General features: G+C 43.7%; 1 long non-coding RNA gene across 1 annotated transcript in view; it reads right to left on the minus strand.

Moving 5' to 3' along the window:
• Positions 1-2,818: 2,818 nt before the first annotated feature.
• The window catches only part of LOC144689188 (uncharacterized), a 32,357-nt gene continuing 15,673 nt past the window's right edge, over positions 2,819-19,502 (minus strand). The window contains exons 3-4 of the long non-coding RNA XR_013578590.1: positions 12,730-12,914; positions 2,819-3,157 (exon numbers count right to left, since the gene is read on the minus strand). This is a non-coding gene — a long non-coding RNA (uncharacterized LOC144689188). The remainder of the gene's footprint in view (positions 3,158-12,729; positions 12,915-19,502) is intronic.

Here is a 19,502-nt window from a genome sequence, read left to right on the forward strand (position 1 = left end):
CATCAACCCTACCCTGCTAAAGCCACCGTTTTTATTGTGGTTCCTAGCTATTTATTTCAGGCTGCCTGAAATTATAGATAATCTTATGAAATGCAATGGTTGGAAGGTAAGAGGGAGTCAGCAGAGGCACTGGGAACATCATCTGATTGGCATTTTGTGACAAGTGGTGTTCCCCATGGATCTGTACTGGGGTCTTGGCTTTGTTCCATATATATTAATTACTTCAAGGAAGGAATAGAGAGCTGTGTAACCAAGTTTGCAGATGACACTATGTTAGGAGGTATTATCAGTCAAAAGCTAGGAGTTAGAAATTACAAAGAAACATACACAGAACAAGTGAACAGGCAAAATGATGCCAGAGGGAGTCAATGTGGGGAAGTGTGAGGTTGAAATGTGGACCTTTATCTCAAGGGGTTTGGAATACAAAAGTTAAGAAGTTATGCTTCCATTGTACAGAACCTTGGTCAGACTCCATCCACAATACTTCTGCTCTCTCTATCAGCTTGTTTGGCGGTGGAAAGGACATTTAATTGGGCGAGAGGATTGAGGGTGAGCATCCTGCCGCCTTTCTAACTTCAGCCCGAAAAAGTTCAGGGTGGGAAGGCTCATGGTAGTCCTTTCTGCCCTGCTGCAAATTAAGGACTTCATTCTGTTGCTACTAGTATTAACCCAGCTGCGGGTGGACCTGTCCCCATGAGGTGTGCACAACAGGTAAACTTTTGCAGGCTACTTGGCATCTTCTGGGAGCAGGGGATCCCTCCTTCAAAGGCACTCAATGCCTGACTGAGGAACCTGGCATCAGGAAAGTGGGGTGCACTGAGATCCAACCCCTGCCTTGGCTGCCAAACCCCTCCTACCTTTAACGCCCACTCCACGTAACTCCTCCCATCATTACTTACCTGTAGCCTGGGTCACTTCACGATCTGGGCCTCCAGTGGGTGTCTTTCCTGCAGCAGCCACTGCCTGCCCTGTGGTGCTACTGAGCAAAAGAGCTGCTGCTGTTTGGCCAGCAGCTCTCAGTAGGCAGGACATCTACCCCTGGGGTCCTGATCCCGGGGAAAGGCCTGCCGTTGGCCTCTCCATTGCTTGATTGGCTGGTGATTCGGCAAGCCTTTTCCAAAACAGGTAACGTGGGTCTCTTGCTGGCTCTCAAGCCAGCAGGCAAGACCACCATCACCTCCAGAAGATTCTGCCCATTAGTGTTCAGATTTGGGCACCACACATCAAAAAACACACATTTTTATTTTAAATATATTACAATTTTGAAATTATCTGGGCTGTGGGTGAAGATAAGCAAAGCAGATTTACCAGAATAATACTAAGGCTTACATAGTTATGAGGACTGGTTGCATAAACTTAGTTTGTCTTTGCTTAAGTTTAGAAGGTTGAGGAATGATTTAACCAAATTATTTAAAACAATAAAAGGATCCAATACAGTAAAAACTGAAAACTTATTTCATTTGTTGGCAGAATCTAAACCAGAAGACATCATCTAAAAATTAGAGATAGGCCATTTAGGAGTGAAATCAGGAAGCATTTTTTCATAAATTGTGGTGGAAGTTTTGAACTCTCTCCCTTAAAAAGCTGAGGATTTTCAAGCCTGGCATTGATATCGCTCTTTGCTGTGTAAAGATATGGAACAGAGGTAAGGACATGGAATTAAGATCCAGGTCATCCAGAATCTATGTGAATGGCGGAACAAGCTCAAAAGGCTGAATGGTCTGAATTTAATCCAATGATGTATAAAAGTGACATGCTGACATATGATTGTGAGTCTGTCAGATCTGTCACTCTCCTTGATCTGATGAAAATTAGGTTAGAGGGGTGCGAGAGCAACATTTGAAAACAAACATTATGGAAGGATTGGGTAGCATTTGGGTACCATATGTATTTAAACTTTCTACTTAAAATACATTTCCAAAAATTAAAAGGCATAAAGAAATACTAGTAATAAACATTATCTTGGACATGTAAGATCTAACAGTGCATTTTTGTGAAAAGTCATTTTAGTTGGCAATGTAAAAAAAAAGCACTTGCTTCACATTCTGCCATGTTACGCTTTAAAGGGTACTAGTGTTACATACAAAAACAACAAAGCATTAACATCAAGGTAGCAAGCAGCACACCAGATAAAGATCACTGCCATACCATATTTTCTGGTCCACAGCACCATCTAAAGGATCAAATAAATTTACTTGCAAAAGTCCCATTGGGGAGAATTTTCCCCTGGTCGGGGGGAGCTGTGAGGGACGGGTGGGGGAGGGCGTGGACCTGATCGGCGCCCCCGATTGGGTCTGCACTGCCATTTTATGTGGGCAGGCTAGGAGGTGTTCCCTGAGTCGGGGCCTGCGCTCTTTGCGCATGCGCGCGAAAGAGCGCAGAAATCTCCCTGAGGCACAGAGCTGCCTTGGGAAGATTAGTTTAAGTTTTAAAAACCTAAATAAAGAAAAGAAAAAATTTAAAGACATGTCCCTTCATATGACACTGTCACATGAGCTGGGACATGTCAATGAATTTAAAAAAAAAATTTTATTCAATTTTTAAATACTTCATGAAACCTTATCCTGCCTGTGGATGAGGTTCCATGAAAAATGTGAAGGCCACCTGGGCTCTTTGCCTACCCGCCAACATTAAGGTTGGACGGGTAGCTCAGTTTATTAGTTTAATTAGTTTTTAAATGGCCTTAATAGGCCTTTGACAGTTCAGCGGGCATGCAGCCGAGCTGGCTGCACGTCCGCCGAACTGAAAATCCAAATGACACGCGATGACGTTGGGACGCATGCCCGACATCACCACGTGCTATTTTACACCTCGGCGAGCGGGCCTCGCCCCTGCTCGCCGAGCCAAAAACTCTGGCCTTTGAATAGTGTACTAGGATGGTAGTAGGTGAGCCACAACTGTCCTCAACACTTTAGGTTAGAAAGGAGAAAATTAGCCGGGACGCTCACTTGTAATCATTACATAGCAATTAATCCTGGAAAGTGTGTGTGGAGGGTGGGTGTCAGGTAAGAACAAAATCTGGCTCAGCTATGATGCTCTCTACAGGTGAATAGCTTTCTGACAATCACTTCCCAGAATCACACATGAAGAATGACCATGCAGGCAAGGTACAACAGGGTTGTTGATAACTGTGGAAACGTACTGCATCAGGAATCACCTGAAGAGAAGAAAAAGGAAAGAATGTTGAGGAAAACAAACACCTTGCAGAGCTTTCCAAAGCATGCCTATCAATATTTGTTAAATAATGTGACAACAGAAGAATTAGAAGACAAGGATTTTCCGGCCCTTCCCACTGCCGGGATCGTCTGATCCCACCAAAAGTCAAATCTCTCATGGCGGGTCCCTCCATGGCAGGGCCAGAAAATCCCAGCCAAATTGTTGTGGCTTCACATGTGTGTATATATTAGAGAGAATGCTGCATTTTAATTCCAGTGAGCAAAACATTTTGTGGAAAATGTGAAAATAATCAAAAATAATAGAAATCACTGATTGGAGCACTCCTGTGTAGAAATTAAGAAAGCTATGTTAAATATTCGTTTAAGGTATATGAGGGACATTCTAGATGTTAGGCACATACATACCAACTTACAAACAAATTAAAGCAGACCAACTTATTCAAAAGGGCTGACTAATTAAAACAGCATGAGATGTGGGTTTTCATAAAGTTGAAGGTATACCCAACATTCCATCATCTGCAAAATGAAAGATTGTGGCAGAAATTGGGGGATTTTCCCTGATTTCTTGTGGAGAAATTGCGTCAGAAAGTTGTCCCATTCGAAACCTAAGCACAAAATTCAAGCTGGCGCTCCAGGGAGGTTTGCGCTGTAGGAAGTGCTGTCTTTCAGATGACATGTTAAACCAGGGCCCTGTCCGCCCTCTCAGGTGGATGTGAATGATCACATGCCGCTATTATAAGAAGAGCATGGGAGTTCTCCCCAGTGCCCTGACCAAATATTTATCCCTCAATAAACATCAGTAAAAAACGATAATCTGGTCATTATCACAATGCTGTCCTGGGACCTTGCCATCTGCATTTCCTATATTACAATAGTGACAACATTTCAACAGCACGTCTCTGCTGTAAAGTGCATGGGTGTGTCCTGATGTGGTGAAAAGCACTATATAAATACAAGGCTTTCTTTTTTTCATGTGTACTGATACTTTATTGTCAGTGACATGGAGGCACTCTTCTATTTCCCAGTTCAAAGGGATCCTACACCCCTCCTCTCAGTTCATAAAGGCAATTCTAGCACTCTTCTGCTCTCTTCAATTCACAAAGGCACCCTTCTCCCATTTGATTTTGCACCACTTCCCTCCTGCCTTCTTTGAATACATATTGGTACTCATTCCCGATCCTCTCTTCAAGTTTTATGCTAGGAATGTTCAAGTTTACACTGTCATTCTCCTACCCCCCCTCCCAGTACATTTAGGAACTTTTCTCTTCCTCCCACTAGATCATGCTGACACTCTCATCATCATGCCCTCCCTCCCTCTCTTCTTAATGTTGTCATTTCTCACCATCTCCTTCATTTCTTTTCCCAATCCCTCAGTTTATGCTGGTATATTTTCACTCACCTCTGTTCCTTGCTCTAACCTGCAGTATTGATTGCAGCTCCTTGTCATGAAGCTATTAATGTATATTATTAGAAATTTTTAAAAAGAGGTTTTGTCTGTGGGTGTGTCTTAATTGGATTAAAACCAGCTAGTCTGGGTGCTTTGATGTGTACTAGTTTTGAGATGTAAGAGAGGCAGAGTGCATTTGCATTTTGTTGAATAGAGCATTCAAGAAGGGGAGTGAAATCTGGCACCTAGCTAGCAGAGACCAAGCAATGTTTATATTATTAATAAAAATGATACTATGAAAGGGTTTTTTTTATTAGAAGATGTGGAGTTCAAAAGGGCTGGTGATACAATGAGAATTTGCTGGGTATAACCGATAGCAGTTTTGTGTGCGCAGGGCAGAGGCAATGTAAGATCAAAGCCTGTAAGCCTACCATTGTGTCTGCAAAGGAACCAAAGTGAAAGGAACCTCATTTTGAATTTGTAAGGTGAAAGTGCTTTGACCTGGTGTCTGCTAAAGTCTATGGGCTGCTGTTGTGTTAGTGGAGATTAGTTTGGGAATAAGTTAAAAGTTATGATAGTAGTAATTTGTGGCCATATGTATATGTTTAACTTGTGTAAATTAATAAACGTCTCATGTAAGCTGATATAAAAACCTCTCAGGAACTGGTGGTCTGATTCCTGAATTTAGAGCTGCCTCTCAAACATACCACTTGGAAATATAGGTTATGACAGTTGATTAAGGCTTCCCTCTGGGATTTTAAATAACTCAGTTTTATCAACTGCTGTGTCATAACACTCCAACATAATGCTGTTGGTCCAGTGAATTGAATTCATCTATTTGCTACAGGCAGGAATTCTTACCAACATTGTGCAGCACAGTTCCAGCCCTTGACACAGCAGCAGCAACTGCTTGAAGCTGGCACAAGGTTGAGGAACTGAGCTGGTTCTTGTCTGAATACAGACAAGCAGTAAATAATTACTGGATAATTCAAATTTGACTTACACCATAAAGAACCTCCAAAACTAAAATTTAAAGAGACCTAGGAGCCTTTATGGACAATGAACATGTCCAAACATTGCAAAACAGCAATAAATTAAGCCAATATCATGTTGAACGATATAGACTACAATGACAGGTTATTGTGTCATGCCTAGTAAGGCATGTTATATTATGAACTTTCACTCAATACTTTTAAAAATTGAACACAACAAGCTGTTAAGGTGGCTGCCACAAATCATGTGACTTTTGGTAATTGTTCTACAGACAGTATCAAGTGATTATTTAATCAAATGGTGAATACTTAATTAAATATGGATGTAGGTGAGGGTACCTCAGCCATTTTTGGAATTCACACATCTCATTGTTTAAAGGTGGGTCAAACACCTAAAGACTGTTTGTCTCCATGTTTCATACTGGACAAAAAGGAAAATCAAAACTCAATGGCCACTATCAACTTCCTATCATATCATGATGGACCCTCCCATACAAACTACATTGGATGGGCCTCAGAAGTGTTAACCTAGTGGTCATGTGATCAAAATTAATTTCAGGGTCTTCACTTTTATTACACCAGGACCCAGCAGATCTATCAGAATCATCAATTATCAGCCAGTCTGAGAACCAAACTCTGAAACTAGCTGCAAATCATGAAGCAACCAAAGTACTTAACCTGTTCCAGTTTCAAAGTTCACCTAAGAACCAACCTCCTAAATATTCGACTGCAAGAAACCTCACAACCAGCTGTGAACCCTTCACTTTACAAGACCCTCAATTCAAATTTAAATCATCAAATCCATTCATGAAACTACAGGCTGCTACATGGGAGACTGGAAATCATAAATCCGTGACTGAATTAACTATAATCTGTAAAGGTTCACTATCTTTATCTGTATCCAATCTTTATGTGTGTGTACACATGTGTGAGATTGAATGTGTGGCATTGAGTTAATTCAAAGTATATGTATGAGAATATATAGTTTTCTTTATTTTAAACTCACAAATGCTTGCTGCTGAACTATTTAACTGGAATACACATTCCAAGGGTAAGAAAAGACACACTTTTTTCCATACTAAACACACCAATTACAGGCAGTAAGAGAGCAAATACACTCTGCCCATGACAATTAGAGGAAATCTTGATCAAACCACACAAAGCTCTGGTCAGACCTCTCCTTGACCACTGTGTCCAGCTCTGATATTAGTAATTTCTTCATATAAACGGTCATCAATATATAGAGTAGACATGGATAGAATAGCAGAGGCAAAAATCCTGGATTCATTTAAGAAACAATTAGAGGCTGGATTGGCTCACCTGTAGTATTTTTCAGGATGAATATGCCCTGTACTAAGATGGACAGAATGATCTTCCTCATCTATAATTATCTAGCGACCTTGTGAACAGGAATAGATTCTATTCTAAATCTCGTACTTGTTATGATTCACAAATCATTATTTATAAACTCTTCCATGTACTGTGCACCATTACATAGACAAACTGACAACACAGCTAGAAAATGTTGGGCCTAAGGTTTCTCGCGTGGCAATCAGTGTTGGCTTGCCACTCTGTGCCCAATTTCTTACCTTAATATTTTTTCAGTCCTATCTCACCTGACCTTCTGATTCAGGCCAGGTGAGATCCAAGTAGTGCAGCCTGTCCCCAGGGCCTAGCGTCAAAGGGTAGCTGAATTGAAGGGAAGGAGCCCACTCCCCCTTTTTTTTACAGCACCACCTGCTGTAAACCAGATAAGTTCAAAGATCCATTGAAATTTAAAGGTCCTTTACAGGCCAGGGAGAAAGTAAATGGATAGGATTTGGGGGGTGGCATGGGGTGTGGTGGGGGTGGGGGGGGGGGGATCAGAGGTCAGGGGGCGGGTCAGGGGTTGGAGGATCAGAGGTCAGGGGATTGGAGGTCAGAGGTTGTGAAGTGCCGGTCTCAGGTTGGGTCGAGTCTCGGCGGGAGGAGGGTGTCTGGCCTCGGGAGAGGGGGAGTCAGGCCTCGGGTCAGGCCTGGGGAAGGTGGGGTGCAGGGTTGGGCCTAGGGGTTGGTGTCTGGCCTGTGGTGAGGGGCTAGGGGTGAGAGTCGGACCCTCCGTTGGGGGAAGAGTCCTGATGCAGTAGGGGGCATCCCTTAGGGGATCTAGTCGGGAGGTGGTTGAGACCCCTGGGTGTCGCAATGGTGGGGGAGTACCATGGTGGGGAGGGGTTAGTCGAGGAGGGTGGGGGAGTCCCCTGGAGAGGGGGGGGGTCGGCATGGTGGGGGAGTCCCAGTCGTGGATGGGGGAGTTATTTTGGGGGTGGGGGGAGCTCCCTGGGGGGTCGGGGGTGTGGGAGGAGTCCCGTGGGGGGTTGGTCTGGGTCTGTATATTAGTTACCCAGAAGTTAGAAGTGGTTTTAATCCTTCTAACTTCTTCCGGGTAACTGTTGGTATAACCCAGTTGAACCATCCGAAGTTTGTAATTTAACTCGCATTTTCAGATGGTTCCCAGTGCAGGGCAATTGCCCATTGGAAGTTTGCCCTTCCGGGCCATTGCTGTGCAAACCTTATGCAGGAACTTGCAAAGGGGATTCTCCGGCGCATCTTATCCCCCCCCCTGCAATAAGACGCTGGGGAGATCGGAAGGTATGGCCTGTTATCTGTCTATAAAATTGCCTACATATGTGAAGGAAAACTATAATCTGTTCATTGGCTATGAATGAAAGATTAGGATATAACTAAGCCTTTGTATAGGTTCCTCATCCATTTCTTGGACCTGCATTTGGGGGAGGGAGTGGCATAGTGATAATGTTGCTTGGCCAGTAATTCAGTGGCCCAGACTAATACTCTGGGGACATGGGTTCAAATCCCATTACGGCAGCTGGTGGAATTTAAATTCGATTAATAAATCTGGAATATAAAGCTAGTTTCAGTAATGGTGAGTGTGGCAATTATATTGCAAAAACCCACCTGGTTCACTAATGGCCTTTAGAGAAGAAAATCTGCCATCTTTACCTGGTCTGGCCTATATGTGACTCCAGACCCACAGCAATATGGTTGACTCTTAACTGCCTTCTGAAATAGCCTAGGAAGTTCATGGGCAATTAGGGATTGGCAAAAATACTGGCCTTGTCAGGGATGTCCACATCCCATTAAAGAATAAAAAAAATACATTATACTGCTGTTATTTCTGGGGCTCTGAAATCAGCAACAAGGCAAGGCAGTGTTGTGAGTTTTTTCAAGGTGAGGTTCACAATCCACTGTAGTTGAAGCCTGAGCTTATGATATTGAGCACACATGATGGCCAACTCTCAAATAATGTGGCATATACTATCTTTTAGCAGAGGTCGTAGAGAAGGCATACAATGAAACTTGTAAATTATGAACTTACCTGGGGACTTACATCAGGTGTCCTTCATTTGCAAGTGTTTCAAAATGATCATTGTATGTACAGTAAAGCCAAATATCCTGGGATTGACTGCATCCCCTGCAACATATAATTCATTTTTACATTTTCACGGGGTATTGTGCCTAATCTGGTGCCTGAAACAAAGTGCTCAGATAACGTTCTAAATCCCTGATGCATCGCTGTGTCCGAAGTTTGGACTTGAGCTCAAAAATCTCTAAGCTGGTGTTCCTTGAGCTGCAGACACTTAATGCAGATTTGGTTGCCATGGATCACACTTCTGTCCAACAGCTCCTACGTGGTACAGCAGCAAAACATCACCTGCTCTGCCATTTTTTTTTAATTCTTTCATGGGATGTGGGCATTGCCTGCTAGGCCAGTATTTGTTGCCCAACACTAATTATCCTTGAGAAGGTGGTGGTAAACTGCTTTCTTAAACTGCCATAGCCCAAGTGGTGTAGGTACACCCACAGTGCTGTTAGGGAGGGAGTTCCAGGATTTTGACCCAGGGACAGAAGGAACAGCGATATATTTCCAAGTCAGGATGGTATGCAGCTTGGAGGGGAATTGCAGGTGGTGTACTGATGGATCTACTGCCCTTGTCCTTCTAGGTGGTAGAGGTCATGGGTTTGGAAGGTACCTTTACAGCAGTACATCTTGTATATGGTACCTACAGCCCTCCCTCAGCTGATTAATAGGTACTCCTCCATGTTGAACACCACTTGGAGGAAGCACTGAGAGTGGCAAAGGCATAGAATGTACTCTAGGTAAGGGGACTTCAATGTCCATCATCTAGAGTGACTTGGTAATACTTCTGGATTAAGGAAGTTGCAAATGCTACAGTCCTGTCTTTTGCACTGATGTGCTGGGCTCCCCCATCATTGAGGATGGGGATATTTGTGGAACTTCCTCCTCTGGTTGGTTGTTTAATTGTCCACCATCATTCACGACTAGATGGGGCAGGACTGCAGAGCTCTGATCTGATCCATTGGTTGTGGAACCACTTAGCCCTGTCTATCACTTGCAGCTTCCACTGTTTGGCATGCAAGTAGTCCATGTTGTAGCTTCACCAGGTTGACACTTCATTTTTAGGTATGCCTGGTGCTGTTCCTGGTCTGCTCCTCTGCACTCTTCATTGAACCAGGTTTGGTTTCCTGGCTTGATGGTAACAGTAGAGTGAGGGATATGACGGGCCATGAGGTTACAGATTGTGATTGAATACAATTCTGCTGTTGCTAATGGCCCACAGAGCCTCATGAATGCCCAGTTTTGAGCCGCTAGATCTGTTCGAAATCTATTCCATTTAGCATGGTGGTAGTGCCACACAACATGATGAAAGGTATCCGCAATGTGAAAAATGGTCTTCATCTCCACAAGGACCGTGCGGTGGTCACTCCTGCTGATATTATCATGGACAGATGCATCTGCCACAGATAACCTGTTAAGTATGAGGTCAAGTAAGTTTTCCCTCTTGTTGCTTTCCTCATCACCTGTTGCAGACCCAGTCTAGCAGCTACGTCCTTTAGGACTCGCCCAGTTTGGTCAGTAGTGGTGCTACTGAGCCGCTCTTGGTGATGGATGTTTAAGGCCCCGCACCCAGAGTACATTCTGTGCCCTTGCCAGACTTAGTGCTTCCTCCAAGTGGTGTTTTACATGGGGGAGTACTTATCAATCAGCTGAGGGGGGTGGTAGGTGATAATCAGCAGAATGTTTTCTTGTCCATGTTTAACCTGATGCCATGAGGCTTCATGGGATCCAGAGTCAATGTTGAGGACTCCCAGGGAAACTCCCTCCTGACCGCATAACACTGTGCGTCACCTCTGCTGGATCTGTCCAGTCAGTGAGACAATACATGTGACATTGTCTGTAAGGAATAATTCAGTGAGTGTGACTCAGGGTGTTGCTTGACTGGTCTGTGTGACAGCTCTCCCAATTTTGGCACAAGCCCCCAGATGTTAGTAAGGAGGACTTTGCAGGGTCAAGAGGGCTGAGTGTGCTGTTGTTGTTTCCGGTGCCTAGGTCAATGCTGGGTGATCCATTTGGTTTCATTCTTTTTTGATTTTGTAGCGGTTTGGTTCAACTGAATGGTTTGCTAGGCCACCTGAGATGGCATTTAAGAGTCAACTACATTTTTGGCTGTGGGTCTGGAGTCACATGTAGGCCAGACCAGGTAAGGATGGCAGATTTCCTTCCCTTTGGGCATTAATGAACCAGATAAGTTTTTATGACAATTGCGATAGTTTCATGGCCAGCGTTTAATTCCAGGTTTATTAATTAATCAAATTTAAATTCCACCAGTTATTATGGTGGAATTTGAAGCTGTGCCCCCAGGGCATTAGCCCGGGCCTCTAAATTACTAGTCCAGTGGCACTGTCATGATGCCACCACCTTCCATTTGTTATTTAACTTAGTTAGGTTTTAAGTCTAGAATATCACTCAACAATTATCCATTGTTATATTGTGGAGTTTAACTATTTATGCCATAAATTAAATATAATCCTTATAGCTCCCCAATTCCGCTATAAACTACTGCCCCAGTTTAAAGGGGAAAAAAACTTAAAATTCATGAATCGTCTACCTTGCAGACCTAATTCATGACTCCAGTTTTCATCTCTCAGGTCTTGCTGTCTCTGGCTCCCTCTTCTGGACTACTTCTTTTTGTGAAGGCCAGAACAGCACCATCTCCTTCACTGTACTGAATTCTCTCACTAGCCAAATTCACAATTTTAAGTACTGAGTCTCGCTGCACTCAGTCTCCAGCTGCCACCTTTGTGCCATTTAATCATATTGATGTGAAATATGTAAAATATGAATTTCTATTCTGATTACTTTGTTTTGACATTGGAAAATTCAATTACTAAGGACAAAATACTAAACAATTTGTTTTCCAGAAAACATAATGGCCCAGATTTTTCAGTCTCTGGATCATCAGAAAACAGACTTACGACCCAAGATGAGCATCGGGACCTGACGGAAGCCCTGACATGGTGACTCTGTGGGAATTGCCTGGGAAGTTTGAGCTCCTGATGATCAATTTTCCTGCTCGTTAGGACCTTCCCAAAAAGTCTCCAACTCTGAGTTAGAGTTGGAGACTTCAGTCAATTGCGACATAGTAACCTGGATCGTTATCCAGGAAAATTGAGACAGGAAAATCCTAGTCCAAGTCCTGGGTAACTATACAACTGACACTCCCCCCTCCCCACCCCCATGACTCCTACATCGACCACACAATAACCCACTGAACAACCCGCCTAACCCCTGACCCCCCCAACCAGACCTGACTAGCCCCCACGTCATGACCACTCCCGAAACTCAACACCCTCCTGACCATCTGACTCCCCCAACCCTAAAACCCCCACCACACAACCACCCCTAAACCCCAACCCCGCCCTGACCACCCAATTCCCCCCCGACCCAACATGACTAGCCCCCACCACCCGACTCCACTCCTAACCCTCTGACAACTCCCTGACCATCAAGACCACCCCCAATCTGACCTGATTAGCTCCAATCAACCAATGCACCCTGGACCCCCAAACTGATCTGACTAGCCCCCGAACTGACAACCCCTCCCGATCCAACCAGACTACCCCCTGACCCAGCTACTCACACCCAACTCATCTACCTGCCACCTTACCTACTTGCCACCCCACCCACCAGCCATCGTACCATTTCACCCACCTGCCACCCTGTCACCCAGCTTACTTCACCCACACTACCCATTTAACGCACCCACCCTACCCATTCACCCATTCACTAACATTCACACTGGATATTTAAACATACCTTATGGGAGCTCGTGCCGTAAAAAGGGTACGTGACTTCTGCGCTGATTCTCTTCACTGCTCTCTGTGAGGATTCCTATGCTGTGAGAGTTCTTCTGCATCATGGGTTGGAATTCAGAGCCTCTTCAACGTATGCAGGTTTGTGGTAGTTTTCTGTGATCAGCGTCAGATGTCTCGGTTTTGTTTCTAATCAGAAGTTTTGGGCCACTGAGCAATTCAATCGGTTTATCAACAAACCACGGTGATAAAATATTTATATACGTTTCTTCATTTTAAATTATGTACATGCAGAATTCCATTCAAAATGGTCACATATGTTTCCTTTGTGGTGTTAACATAAAGTGTTACATGAATAAGTGTTTGCGGACAGGAGGTATGCAGATCTCCCGCTATATTGCTCACTGGGGTTTGAAGGTTTTATAAGAATTGTGGTGTTATGCCAAGTGGTATTTCTAGATTTATCAGCTTCAAGAGTGGCCCTGGGATCTGGGGAGGAGGAGTGGGGTCTGATATTAATGGGTCAGGATCATAGGGACCATCAGTATTCTAAGGGGAGTAGGAGTTGTTTGCTAATCAGGCAGTAATGAATCAGCTAAAATATAAATTGTTACTATTGGGCAAGGTACTAAGCTGTAAGCAACATATAGAAAAATCTATTAGAAGGGTCCATCAAAGCAAATCATTAATTAAAATTATACCGCTAGGAAACAAACATTGAAAAATGACACCAGTAAGCAATAAAATTTAAAAAAGGAACAATATATAATAAATTATGCAAAAAGGATGCAAATGGAAGTGTACTAAATAATGGAAGTAATACTAAGATGGAGGCTTTGAGATTTCTTTGCTGTGGGATGTTGGTGGGATGATACAGAAAGTATACCACCTGGATTTTTGTTTGGAAGAAGAGATAGGTTTGTTAATTGATGCCAGAAGAGCAAGAAAGGTTAAAGAAGAATACGTTAAAGTAAATTAATCCATGTATTCCCTCACTAGCTAATCACATCTCTCTCAAACTAAACAAAGAACAAGCGCAATTGTCTCCTTACCAACTTAGGTGAAATTTCACCAAAAGTTTTGAAAATTGGAAATTTATTCAGCTGATTCCACTTTCAAAATTTTAGCAACTTGTAGTCCTCTAACATCTTTAACATAGGAACACAACCCAAGAGGGTTCACAGAGGCATAAGGTAAACTGCATAAAAAGCCAAAGAAAGATCACAAGAGAATGCACTGTGTGCTAAAACTGTTCTCCAAAATTCTGTTTATTCTGAAAATACTAAAGACCCTACAATGGGCATCACCCCTGATCCCATTCATTGCCATTTTAGCAAAATATCTGGACAGTGTTTTGCTGTAGGATAATACAGGAAGTTATCTTCTATCTTTTGTGAGTGATCAGAAGAAACAAAACATCAGATTCTGCCTGTATCTTGAAAAAAACAACTACTGCAGAGAAAAAACATCTTTTATAAACCAATTTCTTATATTTTACTTCTAGAGTGCTTTAATTATTTATTTGACTATTTTACTCCCTTGAGACCTCGAGGTTTCTATTGATACTACTCTAATTTTCACTGTCTCTCTTTAACATCCAACGGGAACTGTGAAGTGCCAACCCAGAAACAGTAAATATTACCTGTATGCTACTACTCCACTTTGCAGTGCATTAGTATGCTAATAAACTGTACCTGTGAGAGCACAGCAGCTTTAATGTAAAATTTGCAAATTGGCTTTATTTTTATGTTAGAACAGTGAGAATTATATAACATCCACTAGATGGCAGTGTATGCTCAAAACAAATTTGATGGCATCCACATTAAGAAATAAATTGAATTAAATTTCTAATCCATAAAAATACTGGTTCACTTGACAACACAACTAATCCCTATCAAATCCTCTTTAGGGGGTTGGATTGTGAATATCTGCATAATAACCAACAATACTACCAACAGGAGCTGTGATAAAGAAAGACTTGCATTTCTATAGTGCAATCTCAGGACATCCAATGAGCTTTAGAGCCAACAAGGTACTTTTTAAGTGCAGTTACAGAGGTAATATAGGAAATACGACAGCTAATTTGCACACAGCAAGGTTCCACTAACAGCAATGTAATTATTACCAGCTAGGTGCTGGATAAACAATAAATATTGGCCAGGGCACTAGGGAGAATGCCCCTGCTCTTCTTCTGCTGTTGGATCTTTTATGTCCACCCGAGAGGGAGACGGGGCCACAATTTAAAGTTTCATTTGAAAGACAGAGTGACAACTTTTCCTTCTCCTACAACAATATGTATCACAACCACAGGTTGTCTTTGTATTATCTCTCCCAATGCTTATTTGATAAATATGTTGCCTAGAATGAAATTGAGCCATGAGTACCAGAAGATCCCAGGTTTGATTTTCTGTTTGTGCTGTGTTACTTTTAGATTGCATTCAGTGCTGTTTAAATGCCACCTACACCTAACGTGTAAGTCTCATGAACCCAATGGCAGTATCAAAATAAAATTGTCATGTTTAGTAAGGCCATGCAGAAGCCCAGTTTTGCTGGTTTCAGTGTATCTGGCAACATTTATTTGGTATTGACCAATGGCTGTGCAAGACTGGTGCATCAGAAGCTGGTGGCACAGCACAGTATGAAAGACAGTACAAAAGCCACTTCAGTTGAGACAGCAGGGCTCGACAGTTGGCCACACTGTCCTTGGAAAAGGAAAGGGGTAAAGTCTGACAGGTGTCCAGTGCTGTCCAGTGATTCCGGCTAGAAAGGTTGCCTGTATAGACCTGAGGTAAAGACTAAGAATGCTTCCATGGCAAAAAAAGCATTTCAATGTTTGCTGTCATGATGAATGGTGAAATACCGGAGGACAATTGCTGCTTGTGGAAAATGGCTCAACCTGACTGCGCAACTGTAGGGGATAAAGGAAGCAAATTGGAAGGATTAAAATAAAACTCTTCCCTTCTAATAGGCTAACTGAGAGTAAACACAGGCAGTGGAGAAAACGCAGCCAAATGATTTCCAGCCAAAACCCTGATACACCATTTGGAACTTGTGGTTGGATGAAGAGCTTACTTGATTGAATTGCATGACCTGGCGTAAATAACTGCTAATTAAATCAAGCTGCCATAAGAAATCGGGCTTCTAGTTAGTAAATCAAGTAGGAAATTAATTTCATAAATAACCTGGGCGATGGCTTTTGTGAAAATATAGTAGCGGTGTTAATAGCTTGGATAGACTATTCATCTCTGGCTCTATTTGAGTAATTTTCGCCCTGTAATTTTGTCCAAATGGACTGTGAAATCATCTTTTTAATAGAATATTGTTAAGCAAGCTTAATTGTACAACAAAGCAGAATCTGTCCCTCCACCACGTTTTAACCCTGTCAGGTAATGCAAAAATATGAAATCTGTTCCTTTCTCTTTCAAAGAGGAAATTATCTAATGCAATAATGATGCATCTTTCAAAGAACTATTTGGCAACTCCCAAATACCACAAACAATGGTCAATTCCACTGGTTTGCATATTTCTAAAATGGACAGAAACACAGTGTGCAATCTCAGGACATCAGTAAACATTTCAGAAAATCCCATAGTCCATGTATTAAAAAACGGAGATGACGTAATCAGTCACAGTATACTATTTGTTGTGATAATGATGTGCATACACCTTTAAGAGATGTAGCTTATACTGCTTATCATTACACCCCTCAACAGGCTGTGACGTATTATCCCTATGACATGTAGTCAGTCTGCAAGCAGCAGGATAGAAATCAGATGTACTATATTTAGCCTTCTAATAAATCTATCTGTATTTGTAATATCTTCAAATAAAGAACCCATATTATTATTTCACCAATCCTTGTGCACGATTTGTACATTTACATCAAAGAGAAGCAGAACGTAACACTATTGGAGCTGAAATGATTTCTCATTACACCAATTGACAAATCACACAAACAAATGCTGTCAGGTGGCAAAGCATTACTTAAATTTGAGTATTGCTAAAAAGAGATACGTCAAAGCTTTTTGTCTTGCACCGATCAGAATTCTTCGCAAGAATACCCATCTAAGGGGATAATCAACAATTTATATTGTATGTGAAGAGAGTGCTGATTGGTTAGTAAATTGGTTGGTAAATTGGTAGAGGCATTGCCATGGATAATGCACTACTGATGGTGACTGACAGTTAACTGCCAAGCATTGTTTGAGATTTATACCAGACAGCTTGACCCTGGTTTCAAACTGCCATATCTTAAATATTATTTTGCTGAAACAGCTGCTTGATGAGAACATTTTCTTGCATAGTGAAATATTTCAGGCCTTGGATTCAAGTGTCATGAAGTTAGAAAAGGCTTGATCAAGAGGAAAAGATCTTTTTTTCACATTTTACCCAAGGCTCAGCAAATCTTTATGGAACAGGCTTTGGTTCAAAAGAATGCAATTTTGAAAGAATATATTTAAGAGCCACAGGTTCTACATACTACAGATAACTGGGAAGTCTGGGAAGAGTGTCCTGCAGTCAGCATCGCTGTGAAGTAGTCTGGGAAGAGTGTCCTGCAGTCAGCATCACTGTGAAGCAGTCTGGGAAGAGTGTCTTGCAGTCAGTATCACTGTGAAACAGTCTGGGAAGAGTGTCCTGCAGTCAGCATCGCTGTGAAGCAGTCTGGGAAGAGTGTCCTGCAGTCAGCATCGCTATGAAGCAGTCTGGGAAGAGTGTCCTGCAGTCAGTTCTTGTTGAAAATAACAAGAGTGGAGAAGCTTCTCCAGCAAAGGTCATCTCAAAATCCGCTCACTACGTGAACCTCCAGATGCCACTGGAGCAGAACACGGCCAAGGAGATCTACCTCAGCCCATCCAAAGTGAAGGAATTTGAGCTCACTACGGGTATGAAGGAGCAGACTAAAGGTCTGGGACTCTCAGAGACAGTGGGTTTGGTAGGAGAATAAATGCTTTAATATGGGTTTAAAGATTGTATCCATAAATGTGCGTAGCATTAAATCTACTACGCGATGTGTTGCGACCTTGGACTACCTAGCCAAGGTCAAAGCTGACCTGTTGTTTCTGCAGGAGTGTGCGATACCGCACCTCAGCTCCTACAGGCAATGGTCACGATGGTGGTCCCACGGGCCATCGATCTGGTCGGGCGGAAACGACTCTCGTTCCTCCGGCCTGGGTATTCTGCTGCGGGGAGGCAACTTCACCGTCTCCGAGGTCAAGGAGGTGGTGGGCGGGCGACTCCTGGTAGCAGACGTAATGTACAAGAACGCTCCACTCCGGTTAATTAACGTGTACGGCCCGGCACAAGGGGCTGAGCGGCTGGAGGTTTTTCAGCAGCTCCCACTGCTGCTGGCGACCTCCAGGCCGGTCATTCTGGGCGGGGACTTCAACTGCATCATCGATGCGGCTGGACGATCCGGCAGGGCCGGAAGCAGATTGGACGCTACGTCCAGATCCCTGATGGAAACAGTTAAGGATGCCAAGCTGCACGACGTCTTCAGCAACCCTGCAGACGGAGCGCAGCGTAGATACACCTGGTCGCGGCCAGACGGGTCCATTCGTTCCAGGATAGACTTCCTGTTTGTGTCCCGTGCATTCACAGTCAGATCCACCGAGGTCAAGCCGGTGTTCTTCTCTGACCACTGCCTCCTACTGGCGGACTGCCACTTGGAGGAAGACCTGAGGGTGGGCAGGGGGGCATGGAAGCTAAATGTGCAACTGCTGACCCCAGAGAACATTGAGGAGCTCAAGAGGGATTACAAAGGTTGGAGAACCGTGAAACCCCTCTTTGAGTCCCTGACACACTGGTGGGAAGTGATCAAGGGAAGCATCAAGAGGTTTTTCATCCGCAAAGGCACCCAGAAAGCTAGAAAGGAACAGAGGGAAATGTCCCGACTCCAGGAAAAGATGCAGAATCTGCTCCGGCTGCGGTCGATGGGGGTCGATGTCAAGGAGGAGCTCCAAGAGGTGAAGGGCCAGCAAGCCTCGCACTTTGCCTCGGAGGCCTCCAAGATCATCTTCCGTTCCAGAGTCCGCTCCGTGGAGCAGGATGAGACGTGCTCACGTTTCTTCTTCCAAAAGGTACACAGAGAGCGCTCTGTGATCAGCAGCCTGAAGGAAGAAGACGGCTCAGTAAAGTCATCACGGTCCGACATTCTGAGGATCAGCAAATCCTTTTATGCCGGACTGTATGACGTGAAGCCCACGGACAGCACGGCCTCCCAGTCCTTCCTGTCCTCTATCACGGAGGTCCTAGACCACAGTACGCGGGAGAGCCTAGACAAACCGCTAACTCCTGACGAACTGACTAAGGCCCTCGAGTCCTTCGAGAAGAGTAAAACCCCCGGAAGCGACGGCCTGCCGGCGGAGTTGTATTCGGCTCTGTGGGACTTGATCGGCCCAGACCTGCTAGAAGTGTACGAGAGTATGCTCCTGGCCGGCAGCATGTCAGAATCCATGAGGAAAGGCATCATCACCCTCATCTACAAGCACAAGGGGGAAAGGGAGGAAATTAGAAATTGGCGACCCATTTCACTGTTGAATATGGACTATAAGATTCTGTCCAAGGTCATCGCCAACCGGGTCAAATCCGCTCTGGAATTGGTGATTCACCCTGACCAGACCTGCTCTGTGCCAGGCAGGAAGATCTCTGACAGCCTGGCGCTGCTCAGGGATACGATTGCCTATGTACAGGACAGGGGTGTGGATACCTGCCTCATCAGCTTGGATCAGGAGAAGGCCTTTGACAGAATATCGCACACCTACATGGGGGATGTGCTCT

Source organism: Cetorhinus maximus, chromosome 13 (genome assembly GCF_964194155.1).
Source record: "Cetorhinus maximus chromosome 13, sCetMax3.hap1.1, whole genome shotgun sequence".
In the NCBI taxonomy this organism is placed as follows: Eukaryota; Metazoa; Chordata; class Chondrichthyes; order Lamniformes; family Cetorhinidae; genus Cetorhinus; species Cetorhinus maximus.